The 25,425-nt window shown below is 37.9% G+C and overlaps 1 long non-coding RNA gene across 1 annotated transcript; it reads left to right on the forward strand.

The window, feature by feature from the left end:
• Positions 1–21,162: 21,162 nt before the first annotated feature.
• On the forward strand, positions 21,163–21,689 carry LOC121209959 (uncharacterized). Its single transcript, XR_005905218.1, has 2 exons — positions 21,163–21,227; positions 21,600–21,689. It is a non-coding gene; the product is annotated as an uncharacterized lncRNA (long non-coding RNA).
• Positions 21,690–25,425: the final 3,736 nt, after the last annotated feature.

The raw sequence follows: 25,425 nt of genomic DNA on the forward strand, positions 1-25,425 counted from the left end.
TCGGCTTTCCTTGAGTAATTTCTTTCTTCCTACTCTGCATCCCTCTCCTAAGTGTCTCTTCAGGTGTTTAAATAGGCTTTGGAATGCCTAAGATCCCTCCAAATTGGCCTTTTCTAAATTGGACTAAACTTGGGTTCGGCAGGGACACGCCCGTGTACGATTACTGAAGGCTGTGGTCAAGGCTGTTAAATGGGCACGGGCGTGTGATCCACCCGTGTAAGTCGTGCTTCGATCCTACCAAATTACCACGGCCGTGTGAGGAAGTCCAAGCCGTGTTGTTTTCCCATGTGGGTCTGTTTTCTCTGTTTTCGGCCCGTTTCTCGCTCTTTTTACTCTCCTATGCTCTCCTAAGTATAAAACATGAAATTAAAGGATTAAGAACATCGAATTCACCAAATCTACGGAGAAACCATCCATAAATGCGTTAGGCATGGGGTAAATATATGTATAAATTATGGTTTATCAGGGTTCGACACTCTGGTTATAAATTTTGTAGGGTCAATGGATATATTCATACTAGACACCAATCCCATGCAAATGTATGAATGCGTCGATCCTGGACAAATTAAGGCAACAACACAAGGATTAAAAAGAAAAAAAGGTACCCGTGATGACATCAGGAGCAGAGGCTTCCTCTCGAGCGCGTAATGCATACGTTCTTGCCGAGGTTCGAGCCTCTGATTTTACAGTGTCTTTGGCCGTAACTCAATTGCCACTAGCACTTCCAGGATATCTCGAAGGTCTACCCGTAAAATAGGAGCACTCGACTTCGGGGCTAATTCCACCTCTTTATCGGTTCGCTCTGGGCAGTCTCTGAGGAAGTGGTCAAGAGAACCACATCTATAGCACACATCATTCTTCATTCGACACTCGTTGCGGTGGAATTTATTACATCTTTTACACTCGGCTTTTGGCCATCTACAGTTCCCACGCTAGTCACCATAGGGGAGAAAGACTTCTGGTTATGTCGTTTGGAGCTTCTCGCTCTACCCGAATACCCTACCGATGAATTGGAGAGTTCATGTTGGCTCCTTGATTTCTTAGTGGGAAATGAGAGTGTCTTACCACTGGACCTCTTGCTCGAAACTCAAGCTTCTCTCTTAGCTTGCTTCTTTTCATTATTGAGCTCTTCGACCTTCTAGGCTCGATCAGCTAATGCAGCAAACTCTCAAATCTCAAGGATCCCAATTAACAGCTTGATTTCCTTATGCAGACCTTCCTCGAAGCATTTACATATTTTTGACTCTGTTTGAACCCATTCAGTCGCATACTGACTTAGTCTTATGAATTTCTTTTCGTATTCCGATACAGTCTTATTTCCTTATTTAAGTTCCAAGAACTCTTTTCACTTCGAGTCTAAGAACCTTTAATTGATGTGTTTCTTCTTAAACTCCGCTTGGAAAAATTCCCAAGTGATGTTTCCTTTGGCACCACTGAAGATACAGTCTTCCACAAGTGGTATGCAATATCTTTTAGAAGAGATACAATACACTTTAAACATTCCTCAGGCGTACATGATAACTCGTCTAGTACTCGTGTAGTGTTCTCGAGCCAGAACTCAGCTCGTTCAGCATCATCATCAATATTAGCTCTAAATTCTTTAGCCCCATACTTCTAAGCTTATCCACCGGGGCTTTACCAATTCTTACAGGTGCCATGCATCATGGCACATCCTTATGAGGTCGGTTAAGGGGCAGGGGAGGTCGTGGTATGTTGGGGCGATTTCTCAAATAATCCTTAAACCACTCATCCACCATGTCGAAGAAGGCAGCTCTAGCCACTTCCCGGCCTTCAGACATATGCCTTCTACTACTGGAAACAGCTCGTTGTACAGAAGCTGGAGCATGGCTCTCGGCTCCCTCGGACTCATCTTGCGCTTGATTGGAAGATATTTACTACATTCAAAGACAATTAAACAGTTAGAAGATGTCATACTATCAACGTTCGTATAATGACATGTTTAGCTAAACTCGATACACCCTACGGTAGTCTAGAACCGACTAAACCGTATCTCTAATATCACTAAATGTAACACCCCTTACCCGTACCCAAGATCGGAACCAGGTACGAGGTGTTACCAAACACATACTCAGACATTTTCGAAAAATACGGGTTATAAAATTTTGTTCCAAATTAAAACCAATCAAATAACATCTTAGTGTCCCAATTATGGGCCTATGAGACCCAAAACATACATTGAGAATGGTCCAGGACTAAACTGAGAACCTAAAAAAATTTCAGGAAAATTTTCTAGGTTAAGCCTCACACGCCTGTGTGGAGACAATGCATACGCCCGTGTGCTTTGGGACTCATCCGTGTCCCTAACCCGTGTGGAATTAAGTGAATTTATTTTCTATTTTGAACCTACATGGGTTTTCACATGGCCAAGCACACGCCCGTGTCCCTGGCCCGTGTCTTTCACGTGGCCTAGACACGCCCGTATGATCGCCCGTGTCCAAAAACCTAGAGATTCTGTTTATGACGTCAGCATGTATTTAGGGGCACACGGCCAAGACACATACCTGTGTGCTAGGTCATGCCCTCCACGCGATTGAGACATACGGCTGTGTCTCTTCCCGTGTGTTTACTACTATACATTCGGACTAAAACAAATTTAGGTGCAGGGGACACACGGCCGTACCACACGCCCATGGGGCTAACCGTGTGTCACACACAGCCTAGACACACGCCCGTGTGTCTACCCATGTGAACCATTTTTAGGCTATAATTTCAAGGCAATGGTCACCCTCATCATTTCCTCACATATAAGAACCCCAATTGCATTTAACATGACCTAAAAATACTCAATTATTCCCCATTTTTTTGTAATAAGGATTTCCATCCCATTGAAACATATTTAGGCTTGGCTCATTATTACAATTCATTGCCAATTATGGCCTAACCATTTGCACATGTTTTTTCCCACATTACAAATTCCTATTTATAATATACAACATTTAATCATCACAAAAACATTTTTTTAACAGAAACACGCATGGTTGGTAGGTCATAACCTACAACGAAATGAGCCAGGTCTTATGGCCATATACAAAAAGAATAAGTTTAACATTTAAGCCTTTACATAGGCCAAACAATGACATATAACACCAAGTAATCAAAAACCTATACATGCCATTATAAAAAAAATAGAAGTATTTATATACCAAAACAGGACAAGTGGATAGTGTTGACAATACTCCAACCGTCTTCCAATCTCTAAGAGTCCTCAAGCTCTGTAAGACAGGGAAAAGAGAGGGGTAAGTATTTACATGCTTAGTAAGCCCGAATAACTGGAAAGTAAACTTACCAATTAATTAGCATACAACCATGCTAGGAAACCAATCCAATAAATATAGGATAGCCTCCTATTACATGCACTCAAGCATCAAGTTAGTCCCATAATAATTCATCATGTAATTTGTCTTAGATGAGCTCATCATCCAACATTTTAATTTCTATATCTCATGTTAATCCTGTTGAGTACCTTGGAAATCTCGATGGATTATCCATTTACCGTCAAGTCATAAGAGTGATCTTCTCAAGTACGCACTCCCGCGAACCTTACATCTTATGGCAAGGTTACCAGTCCAAGCTAAATCCCCCATAATATAAACTCATGGAGTGTTTTCAGGATTACCAGTCTAGGCTAAATCCCTTATAGTGACAAAACCCTTAATGAGCTCAGCTCTAAATTACCAGTCCATGTAACACCCCGAACCCGAAACCGACACCGGAGTCGAACACGAGGTGTTAACTGGCTTTAACCCCTTTACAAAATTTATTTTCCAGACACTGCCCAATCTGTGTACTAGCCGCTTTAAAAATCATATCTTGAGTTTCGTAACTCGAAAATCAGTTTCGTAATTTTTCCCAGAAACTAGACTCATGTGCCCATCTATGTATTTTTTTCTAGAATTTTTGGTTGGGCCAATTAGTACAGTTTATTAGTCAAAGTCCCCCAAGTTGCAGGGGTCGACTACACTGACCTTTGCCCATTACGACTGGGATATCTCCCCGCACGGGGCTTCAATACTGTTACCGTTTGTTTCTATGAAATCTAGACTCAGAGAGGAATCTGCACATATATGGTACGACCCCTAATTATCTCTGGTTAATTTATAATGAATTTCCAAAGTCGGAGCAGGGAATCCAGAAACCGTTCTGGCCCTGTCCCACTAAAATCTGATTATCTCTTAATATACTGCCCATATGATCTTTTCGTTACTTCTTCATGAAAGCAGACTCATCGAGCTTCGATTACATAATTTATTCATCAATTAATTCCACTCCCACTATTTTAGTGATTTTTCAATCTCATGACACTGCTGCTGCCAGCATCTGTTACGAAAGTAACTAGGTCCATTTCATGCCTACCCTTGATCCAATTCAATCGAACATTCGTGCCATTTTCGCATGGCTTAAAGTTTACATGCCATAATTCAAACACAACGTACTAGCTTATACATGCCAAAATGATCTTCTAAACACACTAAGAAGAAAGTACCAAAACTTGCTATCCGGTGTGATGACTTCAATGACGGCCCGACCCCGCAAAAATAGATGAATCCAAGCAACCTATAGTGGGTGACAAGGAAACATCGAGTGAGTTTATAACTCAGTAAGTCATAAGCAATGCACTACCATCTATCAACAACATTATCACAAGAGGAAACAAAATGGAACGAGACAATTTACTCCATCCATACCGAACCATACCATAGTTCCTCCAACTTATCAATTCAATTTCATATCAATTCATGCATTCACATTCTATATACTCATCAATAGGACATTGAAGCAATTTCATAAATCGATTTGTTTTCGTTACAATCAAACGACTATACGGCCTTTCACCCATCCTACGATAAAACTTATGTATGTGACTTCAAGAATATTAGTCACATAGGTTCGAACTTACCGAGCTCAACACCAAGTATAAGCATAGCACCTATTAGCCACGTACTCAAGACACTTACCCGACCCGCTGTCCGCGATCGACTCAATAGTGTCGCACACATAGTGTCCATAATAATTCACGAATGTATATTGAGCCCGCACACTCAGTGCTATATAATCAACTCGCACACTTAGTGCCACGTAATCAAATCGCACACTTAGTGCTACATAGTCAGACTCGCACACTTAGTGCCGCATGGTCAATTCGCACACTTAGTGCATCATATTCATTTCGCACACTGAGTGCAACATAGTCAAATCGCACCCTTAGTGCTGTACAATTTAATCCCGCGCACTTAGCGCCCATCTCATGGTCATAAATGGTTATCCCGCACGTTTAGTGCCGAGATCAACAACTCAGTACATCTTACCTCTTTTCATTCATTCAACAATTTCATCATCACATACGTACATGCATATATATATGTATATTTATTCATTCCAATCAGCATCAATACATACACATTATAACCATTTGAAATACTACCCACTACATGCTTAATGACTTACTTTATGTTGGGTAAAATAATTCCGAGTCGGCTACTCGATGACCTTCGATTTCCCCTTGTTGGACGCCTCTCCTTTAGGTTCTTGAGCTTAAATAATACAAATAAGAGTATTCAATATTTAACCCAATAACATGAATTTATTTATCACATTCGGCAATCACACATCATTAAATTTTCAAACCAAAACATCATTATATGACCACATATACACATATCCATATACTTAAGCTCAATAACTATAATGTAATATCATGTACCCACTTTAAGTATATTGCCGAATATACTTAATCATACATGCACCTAACCAAAACAATTTCCTAAAATCTTCATATCATTTATACACTAGGCCGATTGCTCTCACCAAGTTCACCTATATTCTTCAACAATTCCTTCATTGATCAAGCACATATTCGGCTAAGAAATGGCAATTTTTAGCAACCTTCGATTTAGTACTTAACTTTTACCACATATCAAATAACTCACTTCCTTACTCATGTGACCACGTATATTCGGTCATGCATACACACAGAAAATCAATTTGAAGACTCTATCAATCCAACATACATTCGGCACCTTCATCCACCATTCTACCAAGCATGTAATATTCAAACACAACCAAACTCACATTCGGCCCTAGCTCATAACAAGGTAGCCGATTCTTCTTCTCTTTTTTTTTTTTTATAGTTCAAACACTCCTCTATCATCATTCACCTAACTTTAACATGAAACAACAAAACTCACCATTTCTCATCCAAATAACATGAACAACAACCATTCCTTGAACACTTTCTCATGACCGATTGCTCATGTTATCAACAAGATTCAAGGTTTGAACATGGGCTATTTAAAACATGCATGCATCTCTAAGACAACATTAAACATACCTTGGTCTAAAGGACCACCTTGGCCGAATCTTGTTTCCCCTTCTTCCTCTAGTTGGAACAATTGCAAAAGAAAGAAAATATGAACACTCCTTCTTCCCTCCTTATTAAGCATTCAAACTCCCTCATTTTTCATGCCACAACATCAAACACTCTCCCTAGGCAAGCAATGGCCGAATCCCTCCCAAGTTCCTTTCTCCCCTTCTTTTTCTTGGTTTTTCGGCTAGGTGATGGCAAGTATGACACCCATTTTTTTTTGTTCCCTTTTCTATTATTAATCCCATCATTTGTTCACCAAAGAAACATTTTAAATTAGAATGAGTGGAGCATTATCACTCCTTGGCCGGCCACCATAAATTTTATGGGCAAATTGACATGCAAAACCATGCTTCCTCAACCTATTATTAATTGATCCTTATAATTCATCTATCATCTTTCCTAACTTCGTCAACTAGGTCCTTTTTGAATGAATTCACAATCCTAATGCTAATATTAAGCATTTAATTTCTCATGCATTCACTGTCACACAACAATTTATGCAATTAAAACACGAAAATAAATTTTTGGCTCGGTAATGTGGTCTCGAAACCACATTCCGACCAGGGTCTAATTTGGGTTGTCACAACTCTCCCCCACATAAGAAATTTTCGTCCCCGAAAATCTTACCGGTAAATAGGTTTGGGTATTGTTCTTTCATCGAGCTCTCGGGTTCCCAGGTTGCTTCCTCGATCCCGTGTTTAAGCCACAACACCTTAACCAACGGAACCCTTTTATTTCGCAACTCTTTCACTTCACGAGTTAGGATACGAATCGGTTCTTCTTCATAGCTCATATCAGCCTGAATTTCAACCTCCGACGGACTAATTATGTGCGAAGGATCAGATCTATAGCGCCGAAGCATCGAAACATGAAAGACGTCGTGAATCTTTTCAAGTTCAGGAGGCAAAATCAATCTATATGCAACCGGCCCCACTCGTTCGGAAATTTCGTACGGCCCAATGAATCTCGGGCTCAACTTGCCTTTACGGCCAAACCTGAGTACCTTTTTCCAAGGCGAAACTTTGAGGAACACTTTATCTCCCACCTGATATTCAATGTCCTTCCGTTTCAGATCCGCATACGATTTTTGACGGTCTGTGGCTACCTTCAGACTTTCACGGATTACCTTTACTTTCTGTTCGGCATCTTTAATCAAATCAACTCCGAAAATTTTACTTTCACCGAGCTCGGTCCAAAACAATGGTGTACGGCATTTACGACCGTACAAAGCCTCGTAAGGTGCCATCTTAATACTTGATTGAAAACTATTGTTGTAAGCGAATTCAATCAAAGGTACATACCGTTCCCATGAACCACTAAACTCAAGGATGCAGCATCTCAGCATATCCTCGAGTATCTGAATTATCCGCTCGGATTGACCATCGGTTTGGGGATGAAAAGCGGTGCTAAAATGCAGCTTGGTACCCAGAGCTTCTTGCAATTTCTTCCAAAATCGCGAGGTGAATCTCGGATCTCTATCCGACACGATAGAAATAGGTACTCCATGTAATCTCACAATCTGAGTAACATACAATTCGGCTAGTTTATCCAATGAAAAATCCGTACGCACGGGGATAAAGCGAGCCGACTTAGTCAGCCTATCAACAACAACCCAAATCGCATCCTTCTTACTTGCGGACAATGGCAGTCCGGACACAAAGTCCATTGTGACTCGGTCCCATTTCCACTCGGGTATCATGATCGGCTGAAGTAACCCTGAAGGCACTTGATGTTCCGCTTTCACTTGTTGACATATTAAACATCTCGAAACAAAGTCAGAGATGTCTCGCTTCATACCATGCCACCAAAACCGACGTTTCAAGTCGTTGTACATTTTCGTGCTCCCCGGGTGAATTGACATTCGGCTACAATGGGCTTCGTTCAGGATCATCAGAATGAGTTCCGAATTCCTTGGAACGCACAAACGACTTCTAAACCTCAAACAACCATCATCATCAATCTGAAACTCCGATTCCTTGTTCGGAACACACTCAGCTCGTTTTGCAACCAATTCATCATCGACTTTCTGAGCTTCATGAATTTGATAAGTCAATAATGGTTTGGCTTTTAATTCAGCTACTAACACATTGTCAGGTAGAACAGACAAGTGTGCATTCATCGCTCGCAAAACAAACAGTGATTTCCGGCTTAAGGCGTCCGCAACCACATTAGCCTTTCCCGGGTGGTAATCAATGACAAGCTCGTAATCTTTCAACAATTCAAGCCAACGTCTTTGTCGCAGATTCAAGTCCCGTTGAGTCATCAAGTATTTGAGACTTTTGTGATCCGAAAACACATGGCACTTCTCACCAAACAAATAATGTCGCCATATTTTCAATGCAAACACAATGGCGGCTAGTTCGAGATCATGGGTCGGATAATTTCTCTCGTGTGGCTTCAATTGTCTCGACGCATAGGCCACAACTCGACCTTCTTGCATCAATACGCAACCCAACCCGAGTAGGGATGCGTCACTATAAACGACAAACTCTTTACCCGATTCGGGTTGTACCAAAATTGGAGCTTCAGTCAGATGAGTTTTCAGTTGATCGAAGCTTTTCTGACAGTTCTCCGTCCATTCGAACTTAACATCCTTCTGAAGTAGCTTCGTCATTGGTGTGGCTATCATCGAGAAACCTTTGACAAATCGTCGGTAATAACCGGCGAGCCCTAGAAAGCTCCGGACTTCGGTAACATTTCTCGGAGGCTTCCAGTTAAGTATGGCTGAAATTTTGCTCGGGTCAACCCGAATACCCGATGCGGATACCACATGACCCAAGAAGCTAACCTCTCTTAGCCAGAACTCACACTTACTGAACTTAGCATATAACTGCTTATCCCGCAAAATTTGCAACACTAGCCTCAGATGCTCAGCATGTTCGGCCTCATCTCTTGAATAGACCAAGATGTCATCAATAAACACAACTACGAACCGATCCAAATACGGCCTAAAGATCCGATTCATCAAATCCATAAACACCGCAGGGGCATTAGTGAGCCCAAACGGCATCACTAAGAACTCATAGTGACCGTACCTCGTTCTGAAAGCAGTTTTGGGTACGTCCGAATCTCGAATCCGCAACTGATAATAACCCGATCTCAAATCTATCTTTGAAAACACCGATGCCCCCTTTAATTGATCGAACAGATCATCAATACGCGGCAATGGATATTTATTCTTTATCGTCACTTTATTCAGTTGACGATAATCAATGCACAACCTCATGGTTCCGTCCTTCTTTTTCACGAACAATACTGGTGCACCCCAAGGTGAGAAACTCGGTCGAGCGAAACCTCTATCCGTCAATTCTTGCAACTGAGCTTTCAACTCTTTTAACTCGGTTAGTGCCATACGATACGGAGCGATCGAAATAGGCGTAGTTCCAGGTACAAGCTCAATACCAAACTCTACCTCCCGAACAGGTGGCAAACCCGGTAACTCTTCAGGAAAAACATCCGGGTATTCATAGACCACCGGCACCGATTCGGGTTTCTTTTCTAACTCCTTGTCATCAAGTACATACGCGAGGTATGCTTCGCACCCTTTCCTTACATATTTCTGGGCCAACATTGCTGATATTACAGCTGGCAACCCCCTTAAGTCCGCAGACTCAACTCGGATTATTTCGTTATTTGCGCACCTCAAATCGATAGTCTTGCTTTTGCAATTCACAACCGCATCATGCGCGGTTAACCAATCCAAACCAAGAATAACATCAAACTCGTCGAACGGCAAAAGCATCAAATCAGCCGGAAAACAGGATTCTCGGATTATTAGAGGGCATCTCTTACACACTTTATCAACAAGTACGCATTGACCCAAAGGGTTTGATACTCGAATTACGAGCTCAGTAGACTCAACAGGTAGAGTCTTACTGGTTGCTAAGGTTTCGCATACATATGAATGAGTAGAACCAGGGTCAATCAATGCAATCACATTAGTATCAAAGAGAGTGAAGGTACCAGTGATGACGTCGGGGGAGGATGCCTCCTCTCGTGCCCGAATGGCATATGCTCTAGCAGGAGTACGATTCTCGGCGTGATCGGCCGTATCAGAGGCCCCCCTCTGACTACCACCCCTGCCTCCTAATATTCTCGGTGGTCTACCTCTAGATGTCACTCCACTAGGTCTTGCACCTTGAATCTTATTCTTCTCATCCAGCTCCGTGCAATCTCTAATGAAGTGGTCCTTCGAACCGCATCCGTAACAGGCCCTGTTAGTAGACTTGCCCCAACATTCACCTAGGTGTCGCCTTCCACATTGGGGACATTCAGGTTTCTCGTGACGATTATTGCCCACACTAGCTACCGAAGTAGCTCGGGAGCCCATCGATGGTCTTGCCCTGATGGAAATTCCCGCAGTCGCCCTCGACTTATTAATGTCCTTCCTGAACTTCTTCACAGCTGAGAACGGAGCTTTACCCATCGATCTTTTACGATAATCTCTAGCTTCAAATTCAGCCTTCCTCTTCTCCTTTCCAAGTTCCTCCACCTTGCAGGCTCGTTCGACTAGTGTTACGAATTCCTTTATTTCCAAAATACCCGTTAGTAGCTTTAAATCTTCATTCAATCCTTCCTCGAATCTTTTGCACATAGCAACCTCATCAGCTACACACTCCCGGGCATACCTACTAAGTCTTACGAATTCATGTTCGTATTCAGATACAGTCATACGGCCTTGCTTGAGTTCCAAGAACTCCTTACGCTTCTGGTCAATGAACCGTTGGCTAATAAATTTCTTCCGGAATTCCGTTTGAAAGAAGTCCCAAGTTACTCGCTCGTTCGGGACTATGGAAATCAAGGTCCTCCACCAATAGTAGGCTGAGTCTCGCAACAAAGATACAACACATTTTAGACATTCATCGGGTGTGCATGAGAATTCATCGAACACCCGAATGGTGTTATCAAGCCAGAACTCGGCCCTTTCGGCGTCATCAGTTACTATGGCCTTGAACTCCTCGGCCCCACGCTTCCTAATCAAGTCTACAGGTGGCTTACTCAGCCTCACAGGATCAGCGACTGATGGCCTTACAGGCTCTTGGGGTGGATTATTCAAATTTGGGAATTGTTGGACAGCCGGGTTGGCTCGGGCATATTGCGCGACCCACTCATTCATCATGGTAAAGAAGGCTTGTTTAGCCCCCTCACCTTGATTATTCGCAGATGACTGAGGTTCAACAGGCGGCGTCCCTTGTGCAGGAGCAGCCGCTACGCTCTCAACGTCATCCGCTAGGGTTCTTTCTTCACCGGGATCCATTTACTAATCAAGACAAAAACATTTCAACCGTCAGAAGTCATCACCCTTTTAAACATTAACATTATGGCATGTATAGCTAGACTCATACGTGCTATGGTAGTCCTAGAACCGACTAAACCATAGCTCTGATACCAATAAAATGTAACACCCCGAACCCGAAACCGACACCGGAGTCGAACACGAGGTGTTAACTGGCTTTAACCCCTTTACAAAATTTATTTTCCAGACACTGCCCAATCTGTGTACTAGCCGCTTTAAAAATCATATCTTGAGTTTCGTAACTCGAAAATCAGTTTCGTAATTTTTCCCAGAAACTAGACTCATGTGCCCATCTATGTATTTTTTCTAGAATTTTTGGTTGGGCCAATTAGTACAGTTTATTAGTCAAAGTCCCCCAAGTTGCAGGGGTCGACTACACTGACCTTTGCCCATTACGACTGGGATATCTCCCTGCACGGGGCTTCAATACTGTTGCTGTTTGTTTCTATGAAATCTAGACTCAGAGAGGAATCTGCACATATATGGTACGACCCCTAATTATCTCTGGTTAATTTATAATGAATTTCCAAAGTCGGAGCAGGGAATCCAGAAACCGTTCTGGCCCTGTCCCACTAAAATCTGATTATCTCTTAATATACTGCCCATATGATCTTTTCGTTACTTCCTCATGAAAGCAGACTCATCGAGCTTCGATTACATAATTTATTCATCAATTAATTCCACTCCCACTATTTTTAGTGATTTTTCAATCTCATGACACTGCTGCTGCCAGCATCTGTTACGAAAGTAACTAGGTCCATTTCATGCCTACCCTTGATCCAATTCAATCGAACATTCGTGCCATTTTCGCATGGCTTAAAGTTTACATGCCATAATTCAAACACAACGTACTAGCTTATACATGCCAAAATGATCTTCTAAACACACTAAGAAGAAAGTACCAAAACTTGCTATCCGGTGTGATGACTTCAATGACGGCCCGACCCCGCAAAAATAGATGAATCCAAGCAACCTATAGTGGGTGACAAGGAAACATCGAGTGAGTTTATAACTCAGTAAGTCATAAGCAATGCACTACCATCTATCAACAACATTATCACAAGAGGAAACAAAATGGAACGAGACAATTTACTCCATCCATACCGAACCATACCATAGTTCCTCCAACTTATCAATTCAATTTCATATCAATTCATGCATTCACATTCTATATACTCATCAATAGGACATTGAAGCAATTTCATAAATCGATTTGTTTTCGTTACAATCAAACGACTATACGGCCTTTCACCCATCCTACGATAAAACTTATGTATGTGACTTCAAGAATATTAGTCACATAGGTTCGAACTTTCCGAGCTCAACACCAAGTATAAGCATAGCACCTATTAGCCACGTACTCAAGACACTTACCCGACCCGCTGTCCGCGATCGACTCAATAGTGTCGCACACATAGTGTCCATAATAATTCACGAATGTATATTGAGCCCGCACACTCAGTGCTATATAATCAACTCGCACATTTAGTGCCACGTAATCAAATTGCACACTTAGTGCTACATAGTCAGACTCGCACACTTAGTGCCGCATGGTCAATTCGCACACTTAGTGCATCATATTCATTTCGCACACTGAGTGCAACATAGTCAAATCGCACCCTTAGTGCTGTACAATTTAATCCCGCGCACTTAGCGCCCATCTCATGGTCATAAATGGTTATCCCGCACGTTTAGTGCCGAGATCAACAACTCAGTACATCTTACCTCTTTTCATTCATTCAACAATTTCATCATCACATACGTACATGCATATATATATGTATATTTATTCATTCCAATCAGCATCAATACATACACATTATGACCATTTGAAATACTACCCACTACATGCTTAATGACTTACTTTATGTTGGGTAAAATAATTCCGAGTCGGCTACTCGATGACCTTCGATTTCCCCTTGTTGGACGCCTCTCCTTTAGGTTCTTGAGCTTAAATAATACAAATAAGAGTATTCAATATTTAACCCAATAACATGAATTTATTTATCACATTCGGCAATCACACATCATTAAATTTTCAAACCAAAACGTCATTATATGACCACATATACACATATCCATATACTTAAGCTCAATAATTATAATGTAATATCATGTACCCACTTTAAGTATATTGCCGAATATACTTAATCATACATGCACCTAACCAAAACAATTTCCTAAAATCTTCATATCATTTATACACTAGGCCGATTGCTCTCACCAAGTTCACCTATATTCTTCAACAATTCCTTCATTGATCAAGCACATATTCGGCTAAGAAATGGCAATTTTTAGCAACCTTCGATTTAGTACTTAACTTTTACCACATATCAAATAACTCACTTCCTTACTCATGTGACCACGTATATTCGGTCATGCATACACACATAAAATCAATTTGAAGACTCTATCAATCCAACATACATTCGGCACCTTCATCCACCATTCTACCAAGCATGTAATATTCAAACACAACCAAACTCACATTCGGCCCTAGCTCATAACAAGGTAGCCGATTCTTCTTCTCTTTTTTTTTTTATAGTTCAAACACTCCTCTATCATCATTCACCTAACTTTAACATGAAACAACAAAACTCACCATTTCTCATCCAAATAACATGAACAACAACCATTCCTTGAACACTTTCTCATGACCGATTGCTCATGTTATCAACAAGATTCAAGGTTTGAACATGGGCTATTTAAAACATGCATGCATCTCTAAGACAACATTAAACATACCTTGGTCTAAAGGACCACCTTGGCCGAATCTTGTTTCCCCTTCTTCCTCTAGTTGGAACAATTGCAAAAGAAAGAAAATATGAACACTCCTTCTTCCCTCCTTATTAAGCATTCAAACTCCCTCATTTTTCATGCCACAACATCAAACACTCTCCCTAGGCAAGCAATGGCCGAATCCCTCCCAAGTTCCTTTCTCCCCTTCTTTTTCTTGGTTTTTCGGCTAGGTGATGGCAAGTATGACACCCATTTTTTTTTGTTCCCTTTTCTATTATTAATCCCATCATTTGTTCACCAAAGAAACATTTTAAATTAGAATGAGTGGAGCATTATCACTCCTTGGCCGGCCACCATAAATTTTATGGGCAAATTGACATGCAAAACCATGCTTCCTCAACCTATTATTAATTGATCCTTATAATTCATCTATCATCTTTCCTAACTTCGTCAACTAGGTCCTTTTTGAATGAATTCACAATCCTAATGCTAATATTAAGCATTTAATTTCTCATGCATTCACTGTCACACAACAATTTATGCAATTAAAACACGAAAATAAATTTTTGGCTCGGTAATGTGGTCTCGAAACCACATTCCGACCAGGGTCTAATTTGGGTTGTCACAGTCCAGGCTAAATTCAGACCCTAATCGGATTACCCATCCAGGTCAAATCCTTAATGCACACATATTCTTCGGGAGGCTCGATCACTCAAGGAACACCCGTCTGGGCTAGATCCCATCTATATTTGAGATCAACAGATTACCCGTCTAGGCTAAATCCTTTTCTGCAATACATGCAGGATCTCAAGTCACATAAGCTATGGTTTATCCACTGAATTTTCCTTTTAACTTCAACTAGGGCATTTATCATCTTGTCATTATTATTAACACATTTCACGAATTTTCATGCCATCATTATATACAACTATCACACATTCATAAAACATGCATTTAGGCATATTATGGGTTTACTTTAAGTTATTCGAACTTACCTGGTATTTGTGTCGGTTTCGCGTTTCAGTTATTCTGAAACCTTTCGTTTTCCTTGATAGACCTCCGAAATTTGTTTCTCCGGGTCTATAACAATAAAAATGAATTATCAATATCGCACATTATTCTTTTAGAGCCTAAATTTTACCCCCAGAAAAAATGACCGTTTTGCCCCTAACCTTTCACATTATTTACGATTTAATCCCTAGGCTCGCAAAATGATATACATGTAATTCCTTGGTCACTCAAGCCTAGTCGAATGCATTATAAACTTATACTAATGCACATTTTCCTCTATTTCACATTTCTACCACATATTTTGTACTTTTTGCAAAAAAAAGTCCTTTTAGGGGCTTTTCATGAAAACCACTTAGGAGAAGATGTTTAACACACATCTAACTTTCATATTCCCCCATAAAACATCAAAGAACAAGCATGTCACACATGGGTCACTTTGCATACATGAACCCTAGCTTAAAATATAGGTAGAAATAGAGAGAACATGTCTCAAAAATACAAATAACATTAAAAACGGGGCTAGGAGTCACTTACTATTGAGCTTGAAAATGTTGAAAACCCTAGATATGGAGGGCTTGAGAATTTTGGCTGGTATAATGGAGAAGATGGCTGATTTTTGCCTTCATTTTCCTTTTTTTATTGATTTTATTACCAAATGACCAAAATGCCCCTCCTTACTAAACTTCCAAAATTTTCCATGCATGCCCATTTTTGTCCAAAAACCTAAAAATTGGGAAAAATTCTCTTTAATACCTTCTAATTAATAATCTAAAGCAATTTCATGCAAATTGCTTCTAGAATCCAAGTTTTGCAATTTATTCAATTTGGTCTTTATTTTCCAATTGGACACCTTACTCATTGAATTTCTTCATGAAACTTCAAAACATGCATATTTTCATATTCTAGGCCTCATAATAATCATAAAAAAAATATTTTAACATCAGATTTGTGGTCCCGAAACCACTGTTCCGACTAGGCCCTATTTCGGGATGTTACATTTGTATAACACTAGTTATCTTATTTTTAAATTAATATATAATTTTATAATCATTAAATTTAAATTTTATAAACTTTAATAATTATTAACTGTAGACATCTATTATAAATATATAATTATAGTTTTAAAAATATTTTATAATCAATTAATATTTTAAAATAATTGTTTCACATTATAATTTTACATAAAAAATATTATTAATTATTTTGCTATTAAAAATGTTAATATAAATATGTAATGTTTATGGACATATTTTCATAAAATAAATAGTTATCATTTATTTTTATTTGAAGTAATATCATAAAAGTATATTAATTATTAATGTCTATTGTAACTGTTCAGTTATAAATTCTGGTTTTTTTCGGGCTTTGGGTTGGATTTATCTTAGGCTCAGGACAAATTAGTCTCAAACTTGGATTCTTATGGACTCGGGCTTGGGTTTTGTCAGGCTTATATTTTCTTTGTCTCAAGCTTTCTCGTGCTCAAACTTTTTTCAATTCAGATTTTCTTGAGCTCAAATTTATTATGGGCTTTTGCTTTCTCAAACTTGAATTGTTTCGAGTTCAAATCGACACAGACAGATTTTCATGTTTGGGTTTGTTTTGTCAGCTCTCAATAATAGAGTAGTTTGGGTCAGTCAAAACTTATGTACATAGTGTTCAGTTAGACACCTTGTTGAGACATTCTTATTCCTAATTTCCTTAAGGCATCTATGTTCATCCTTAAGTGACTTAATTTGCCATGTATTGTATAAAGGGGACCTTAGCATTATTTTTGGAAGCCCATAAGACCCAATGAGATTACTTTCACTCTATTCTTATCATTTCTCACAAACTTCAAATTGTTACATATTCTTCCTCCCAAACATCCTAATAACTTTTTTCAGTAGTACTTCCCTATCAGTAAAAACTAAACCTAATTTCAATCGAGGATTGGTTCTTGTCTACATCAATGTTAATTTCTAGTCAATTTTTTTCTCTTTGCTACATCATCGACTCATCACCACTATGTAATAAGCCTGAATGGTCACACTACAGCAAAATAGGTTTTTAGCGGCGTTTTGAAGAAAAACGCCACTAAAGAGCGAACATTAGCGGCGTTTTTTAGAAACGCCGCTAAAGATCAATCTTTAGCGGCGTTTTTTATAAAAGCGCCGCTATAGGTTCACATTTAGTGGCGCTTCAAGAAAAAACGCCGCAAAATTTACGCTAAACGCCGTCGTTTTAGTGGAGCTTCAATGGCATTAGCGGCGTTTGTACAAAAACGCCGCTGTAGATCAGTATTAGTGGCGTTTTCAAAGAAGTGCCGCTAAAGGTATGCATATAGCGCGTTTGTTAAAAAACGCCGCAAATTTTTTTTTGCAAAACGCCATCGTCTTATATTGACCTTTTTAGTGGCACTTTTATAAGAAACGCCGCTATATGTCTTATGTAAAGCTTTTAGTGGCGCTTTTATAGAAAACGCCGCAAAAAATTTTGTGAAACGATGTCGGCTTGTGTAGAGCTTTTAGTGGCACTTTTATAGAAAACGCCGCAAATTCTGATCTATAGTGGCGTTTTCTCTAAAAACACTGCAAAAAATCTTTTCATTTTTTTTGTACTTTAAGTGGTTTATTTATGTTAAAATACAATTTATTTTTAATTAAATATTTATATTCTTCAGAAAAAATAATGACACGTAGGAAAATTTTGAATGTAAAAACATAGAAAAATATTTGTTAAAAATGAGAAAATACTATTATTTAAAATGATTTTAAAGATTTTTGGTATATGACTGATTGTTTTTTAATTTATAAGTTAATTATTTTCTTATATAATTGTAAAAGATATTGTATTAATTTCAAAATATTAAATTAATTATCATTATAGTTTAGGGTACTTTACAGTTTAGGGTAAGGGTTTAAGGTTTATGAGTTATTATTTTAAGGTTTAGGGATTATGGGGTTTAAGGGTTATGGTTTAAGTGTCAAGGTTAGGGGTTTAGAGTTTATGTTTTATTATTCAGGGTTTATGGATTATGGATTAGGGATTATGGGTTTAGGGTTTTTATTAATTAGTATTTTTTAATTTATATATTAAATAATTTCTTATATAATTGTGAAAGAGATAGTGTTAATTTTAAAATATTAAATTAATTATCTTTATAGTTTAGGGTTTACAGTTTACAAATTAGGGTATATGGTTTAGGGTTTTAGGGCTTATGAGTTACAACTTTAAGGGTTTGTGAATTATGGTTTAAGGGCTGGTGTTTAATGTTTAGGGGTTAAGTGTTACAGGTTAGGGGCCAATTTAGGGTTTAGAGTTTATGTGTAAGGTTTATGGTTTTAGGGTTTTGGGTTTTATGGTTTAGGGTTTATGGTTAATAAATTATGGTTTAAGGATTAGGTTTATATGGTTAATGGTTACATGTTACGGGTTTGGGGTTTAGGGTTTATGTGAAGGGTTTAGGATTTTAGGGTTTAGAGATTAGAGGATTAGGGTTTAGATAAATTATTATTTTTTAATTTATATATTAAATAATTTTTTATTTAATTGTAAAAGATATAATATTAATTTTAATATCGTAAAATATTAGAGTAGTGGTGTTTTTGAAAAAAATGAAATTATTTAGATTTTAATTATTTAAGAGATAATAGATAAACTTTATATATTTAAATATTAGATTTAAAAAATGATAACAAATAAAAATTAAATACAAAAAAAATGAATATAAAATGGAGGTTAGTGGCGTTTTTGAAAAAAATGCCACAAAAAACATTTATCTTTAACTAAAACGCTGTCGTTTTAATTGGAGCTGAAAGGGGATTAGTGGCGCTACCTTACAAACGCCGCAATATATGGGATTTAGTGGCGCATTTCCAAAGCGCCACAAACATTTAAATTTTTGATGAAACGACGTCGTTTTCTTTTCTAACATTTTATCATCCTCATACCCGACACTTAGCCATTTCCAGCGTTAATTTCCACCCTTTAACAGATTTCCCCCAATTCCCCTAATCCTTAAATTTTCCCCCAAATCCCTAAGCATCCGAAGCTCCTGAGGCTACCCGACCACCTACTCGTCGTCGTCCGCCGTCCTTACTGCTCCTGAGATTTCCCCCAAGTGCCTTTGGAATTTAGCAACCGAATTTTTTGGCACCAACTTTCTGCTCAACTACGCAACAAGTAAGTGTGTGCTTGTCTGTTTTCGGTTAATTTCTGTAAATCACCTACTTGTTTGTTTGTTTTCGATTATTCAAATGTGTTGTTTTTTATTGTCTGGGTCAGATGTAAACTTAGCTTAAGAGTATTCTATTTCATTCTATAGGCTGGGAAGGTGGGTCATTGAAGAATTTGATGTGGGATATCCTCTAATTTTGTAATCTTGTTTTTAGGATTTTTCGTCAATTTCTCTTTTCATTAAGTATTTGCTAGTTTTTGATCCGGTTTTCAGGAATATCTGTTTTTCTTTTTTTCGAAATCGTGTTTGGATCTTCGGGTTCGTGTTTGGTTTCTTGTTTTTGAATTGGTGGAGATTGGGTTAGTTTTATATTTAATGCTGCGATATTTGACCTTTGAAAGCTAAGCTTTTACAATAAACTTTGCTTGAATTCGATGGACATTGCTCCTATTTTGCGATTTGAATATGATTTTCAAAAAAAAAAAGTTATTTTCTTGATTTTTGGTGGGAGACGTTTCTGGATTTGGTTTCCAGAAATGAGAAAGCCTGTGACTTTAACATGCTTCTTGTATAGGGTGAAGCTCATTGTTTTTGGTTTGAATTTTGATAAAAGATTGTTTTGATTCTGAATATTTTACATTTTCATTTGCTTGAAGTTCAAATGTTGTTATTTCTCTTATACGAAGTTTAATGGGAAAGCTACTAGGTTCTCTGTTGTGTTGTCTTTCTCATTTACTTGTGGTTCTCACTTCTTTGGTTTTATTTAGTTTACTGCTAATTTTAATCTTCATTTTGTTTTGCAAATGTTGAGAAATGATTGTGTTTGGATAATGTTTGGTTGCCATCTCTCTGGTACACATGCACAGTTAATCAGTCTTTTTGTCCATATCCATGTTTATATTTTTATATATCTTTATCTCTAGTTTGTAAATATTATATAAAAAAAAGGTGCAATTTATCTGTCTCTTGTTTGAGTATTGGAGTTTAAGGCATGATTTCTGCATTTTGTTCTGGGAATTTTTAGGTTTATAGTGCTGAAATATAACAGTATGAAGCTAATTTATAAAGTCTATGGTGCTTTCAATGTATTTGCATACTTTCTGAGTTACATGTCCAATAGTCCTTTCTATTTGAATCATGCAGAAATATATAGATTTGTTTTTCACTTTGGAGGAGGGAGTTCAAGGAACTTTGGACTGCATTACCCTTGAATTTGGTCTGATCTGTAGACTATTGTTCTGCTGAAGTATGTCTTATTTAGATGAGGCTGAAATATTTTTTTTCCGATCGGCACTGAAAAAATGAAGGGGGAAAATGTGATAATAGTAAAAGCAAGATAGTCTGTTGTCTTTGCAAGTGGAAAGTGTTGTCAAAGTAGGAGAAGTGATGCTCACATTTGTGATCGTTGTAGTTAGCATCTTGTTTGTTCTTTTAGGTTGACTATTGGATTTCTTCAAAAACTCATCCTTTTTCCTGGATACGGAGGCTTTAGAATTGAGTTGAGTGGGACCTGACTTTTTTGTACATCGTTCCTTCTTTTCCCCTCTTTTTTTTATTTTTCACTTTTCTTTTCTGTAGATAGAGCCAATCCCAAGTGGAAATCTACCTCCTGGTTTTGATCCAAGTACTTGCCGCAGTGTGTGAGTGTTTGCCTAGATCTTTTTTACTTCTTTTTCCCCTTTCTCCATTTTGTTTTGTTTGTATATTGTGAGTCACTTATTTCCCCTTCTTGCTTAAGCACCTATCCTAGTCACTTCTGTGCTTATAACTGCATGAATTAGAGACACTTTCCTTCATGAGTCTGCTGATTGGATATGTTGCTATGACTCTCCGTGCAAAATTCTAAGGTAATGGCTCTTTTAATTGATAGTTAAATGGCTTTTGGAATGTGATAGATGCTTGTTCTTGCATCTTTTTAACAACTTTGAAAGTTACTTATATAGTTTTATTTATCTCTTCTTTTTTCTGTTTTTTCTTTAACATTTAGTTTTTTTATTTTTGAGAAACTGCAGGTATGTGGGAAACATCCATTCACAAGTGACTGAACCACTACTCCAAGAGGTTTTTGCAAGTACTGGTCCTGTTGAAGGTTGCAAGCTTATTAGAAAGGAAAAGGTATTATTTTCAAGATTTTCCCTCTTCTTTTTTTCCCTTTCTGAAAGCTGTGAGGGTGCACTATATAACTTGAAGGTTGACTTGGAGCAGCTTATACACTAGTGATAGGACACAACCAAACTAAACTTTCTGGCAAACTATAAGTAGCTTATAATCATTAGTTCTCGAATCAAACCCAAACCCAAAATTTAAATGTACATCATCAGTATAATAGCAAATATTTGGTTGAGGCAATGTAATGTATTTTTTTAATGGAAGGGTTCCAAAAAATGAAATTCAAAACATCTTTTGGTAGAAAAGTAAGACAAACTAACCATAATTGTTACTTTGAAATCTTGTGTTATTAATTGGAATTGACTATAATTTGATATACCAACGAGCTTTGTATAAAGAAAATGAAAACCTATAAAAGGCGGGTTTAAATATATTATTTTTTGGCTTTCTATTCACTATATACAAGGTGATGCATTTTTTTCTAGGCTTTTGATTAGACATTTACGATCATACTTTTCTATTTTAGTGTTCTTCACATATTTTCAGACTAAAAAAAATTGACGATGGTAATGATATTATTTTTTAAATTTTTATATATTTTTATTTTATTAAATCAATTGATTTATAAAAAATATTTATTTAAAACTTTCACTTTACTTTATGAGACAGGATAAGGGTGGGTTACTTTCAAACAAAATTAAAGTAAAAAAATATCGTTACAAAACTAAATTAAATATTAATTGACCTTTTGAGAGAAATATTCGCTCAATAAAATAGTTTAATTCATTGATGTTGAAGTCATCATTTTTAGTTATAAATGTATATTATCTATTTTAGTAAACGCAATTTATTGTCAACTTTAGATTTCAAGAACTACGAAATGGATAGGAGTTGGATGAAATTGTCAAGGGTAAGCAATGCCTATCAAAATGGAGTTCAAACTTTTCTAAATTTTGCATTTCAAAATGCAAGCCAAGAGAATATGATTCTTTGCCCATGTAAGAAGTGTGGCAACATTAATTGGCATTTTCGTGAAGTTGTCTACGAGCATCTAATTGTTGATGGCTTTATTCGGGGGTATAAAAAATGGATTTTCCATGGAGAGTGTACATCTAGTGGAACTTCTTCAATGATTAATTCAACTTATCCTGATACTGATTACCACCAGTATGTTAGACAAGATGACATGGAAGGTATGTTGCGGGATGCATTTAATATGCACAGTCATGGTGAGGAATCGTTTCTACCTAACTTTATTGCATCCGACGATTGAAATATTGGTGGAAATGTTTTTTGCGAAACGGGAACAAGTGCACCTGATGAGGAGCCAAATGAAGAAGCGGCGAAGTTCTACAATTTACTTAACGAAATGAACGAAGAACTTTACAAGGGATCAAAATATTCGAAATTGTCCTTCTGTATTCGTCTATTTCACTTAAAATGTTTGGGAGGGTGGACCGGAAACTCTTTTACAATGCTGCTAGAGTTTCTGAGAGAGATGTTTCCGTTTGCAAAAATCCCCCAGTCTTGTCAAGATATGAAGAGGCTAATAAAAGATTTGGGCCTTGGGTACGATAAAATTCATAGTTGCCCAAATGACTGCATGTTGTACTGGGGTGATCAGAAGAACCAACAGTCTTGTCATGTTTGCGGTAAGTCTCGTTGGATGAATGGGAATACAGAAGATGTGAATGGTGATGATGGTGGGGCACATTTAAGAAAGAAGCCAGTGAAGGTTATGCGATATTTTCCCCTAATACCAAGACTTCAAAGGCTTTTCATGTCGTCAAAGATGGCCGATTCTATGAGGTGGCATAATGATCAACGAACCGATGATGGATTATTAAGGCATCCTGCTGATTTTTTAGCCTGGAAAACGTTTGACAGTAAATTTCCAAGCTTTGCAAGCGATCCTCGAAATGTGAGGCTTGGGCTTGCAGCTGATGGCTTTAATCCTTTTAAAATCATGAGTACTTCGTACAGTACTTGGCCTGTAGTGCTTGTTCCTTACAATTTGCCTCCATGGATTTGCATGAAGCAATCTTCATTTATTTTATCAATGATTATCCCTGGAGAGAAAGGTCCCGGAAATGATATTGACATCTATTTGCAGCCACTTATTGAAGAGTTAAAACAATTATGGTCGGGTGTTGAGACATATGATGTATTAAGAAAGGAAAACTTTAATTTACGTGCAGCTTTATTATGGACAATTAATGATTTCCCGGCTTATGCTAATTTATCGGGTTGGAGTACTAAAGGACGTTATGCCTGTCCTTGTTGTGCTGCGCAAACTAGTTCGAAGTGGTTGTATAATGGGAAGAAGTTCTCTTACATGGGCCATCGTCGGTGGTTAGATGGAAATCATAAATTTAGATTTCAGATGACTCTATTTGACGGTACTGAAGAGTACAGAAGAGCTCCTGAGCAGACCGTTGGATCTGAAATCTTGTTTATGTTAAAAGATATCAACTTTAGTTACGGGAAGATGAATCAACCACATATCACGCAAACAAGGAGAAGATCGAGGGATGAATCTGATGATGAATCTGATGAAGAGGATGATCCTAATGAGGCGGACTTGTGGAAAAAAAGAAGTATTTTTTTTGAGTTGCCTTATTAGGAGCACAACATTTTACGCCACAATCTTGATGTTATGCATATTGAAAAGAATTTCTGCGAGAACATAATTGGGACAATTTTAAATGTCGATGGAAAATCAAAAGAAAATCTTCAGAGTCGACTTGATTTAGTTGACATGAGAATTCGACATGATCTTCATCCTCAAGTACTTTCGAATGGGAAAAATCGGTTGCCGCCTTCTATTTTTTCAATGTCAAAGAAAGAGAAAGAGGTGTTTTGCATGGTGTTGAAGGATATAAAGGTCCCAGATGCATATGCGTCAAATATATCTCGATGTGTGAGTCTTAAAGATCGAAGATTATATTCATTAAAATCACATGATTACCACATCTTCATGCAAGATTTACTCCCATTTGCTTTACGGTGCTGCATGTCAAACAATGTGACGTCCTGTATAATTGAACTATCCAATATAATGAAAGCTATTTGTGGCAAATTTTTGGATGTTGAAGAACTTAAGAAAGTACAGGATCGAGCTGCTTTGACTTTATGCAATTTGGAGAAGATCTTTCCACCTTCTTTCTTCACTATTATGGTGCACTTGGTAATTCATCTCCCTCACGAAGCAATACTTGGTGGACCAGTTTTTTATCGATGGATGTATCCAATAGAAAGGTGCTAATTTGTTTGTCAAGTATTTATTTATTTGGGTCTATACATTTAGTTACAACTTTTGATAAATATTGTATATCGTGTTTAGGTTCCTAAGCAAATTGAAATCTTATTGTCGCAATAAGCGTTATCCAGAAGGATCAATTGCTGAAGGCTACTTGGCAGAGGAGTGCATGACATTCTATTCTAGATATTTAGAAGATGTTGAAACACGATTGAATAGACCAAATAGAAATGCTAGGCTCAATGATCATAACTTGGCCGAAACTTATTTATTCCAAAGTTATGGAGAACCAATCAGCAAAGTTGAAATTGCAGAATTAGATGATATATCGTGGATACAAGCACATCGATATGTACTTTTTCACCACGATTTAGTTGAACCGTTACGCAAGTAAGTTCTAAAATTTCCTCACATATTCATCATTTTGATTTGTTTATCTTCTAACCAATTACACTTGTTTTTAACATAGT

Source organism: Gossypium hirsutum, chromosome A11, assembly GCF_007990345.1.
Source record: "Gossypium hirsutum isolate 1008001.06 chromosome A11, Gossypium_hirsutum_v2.1, whole genome shotgun sequence".
Taxonomy (NCBI): Eukaryota; Viridiplantae; Streptophyta; class Magnoliopsida; order Malvales; family Malvaceae; genus Gossypium; species Gossypium hirsutum.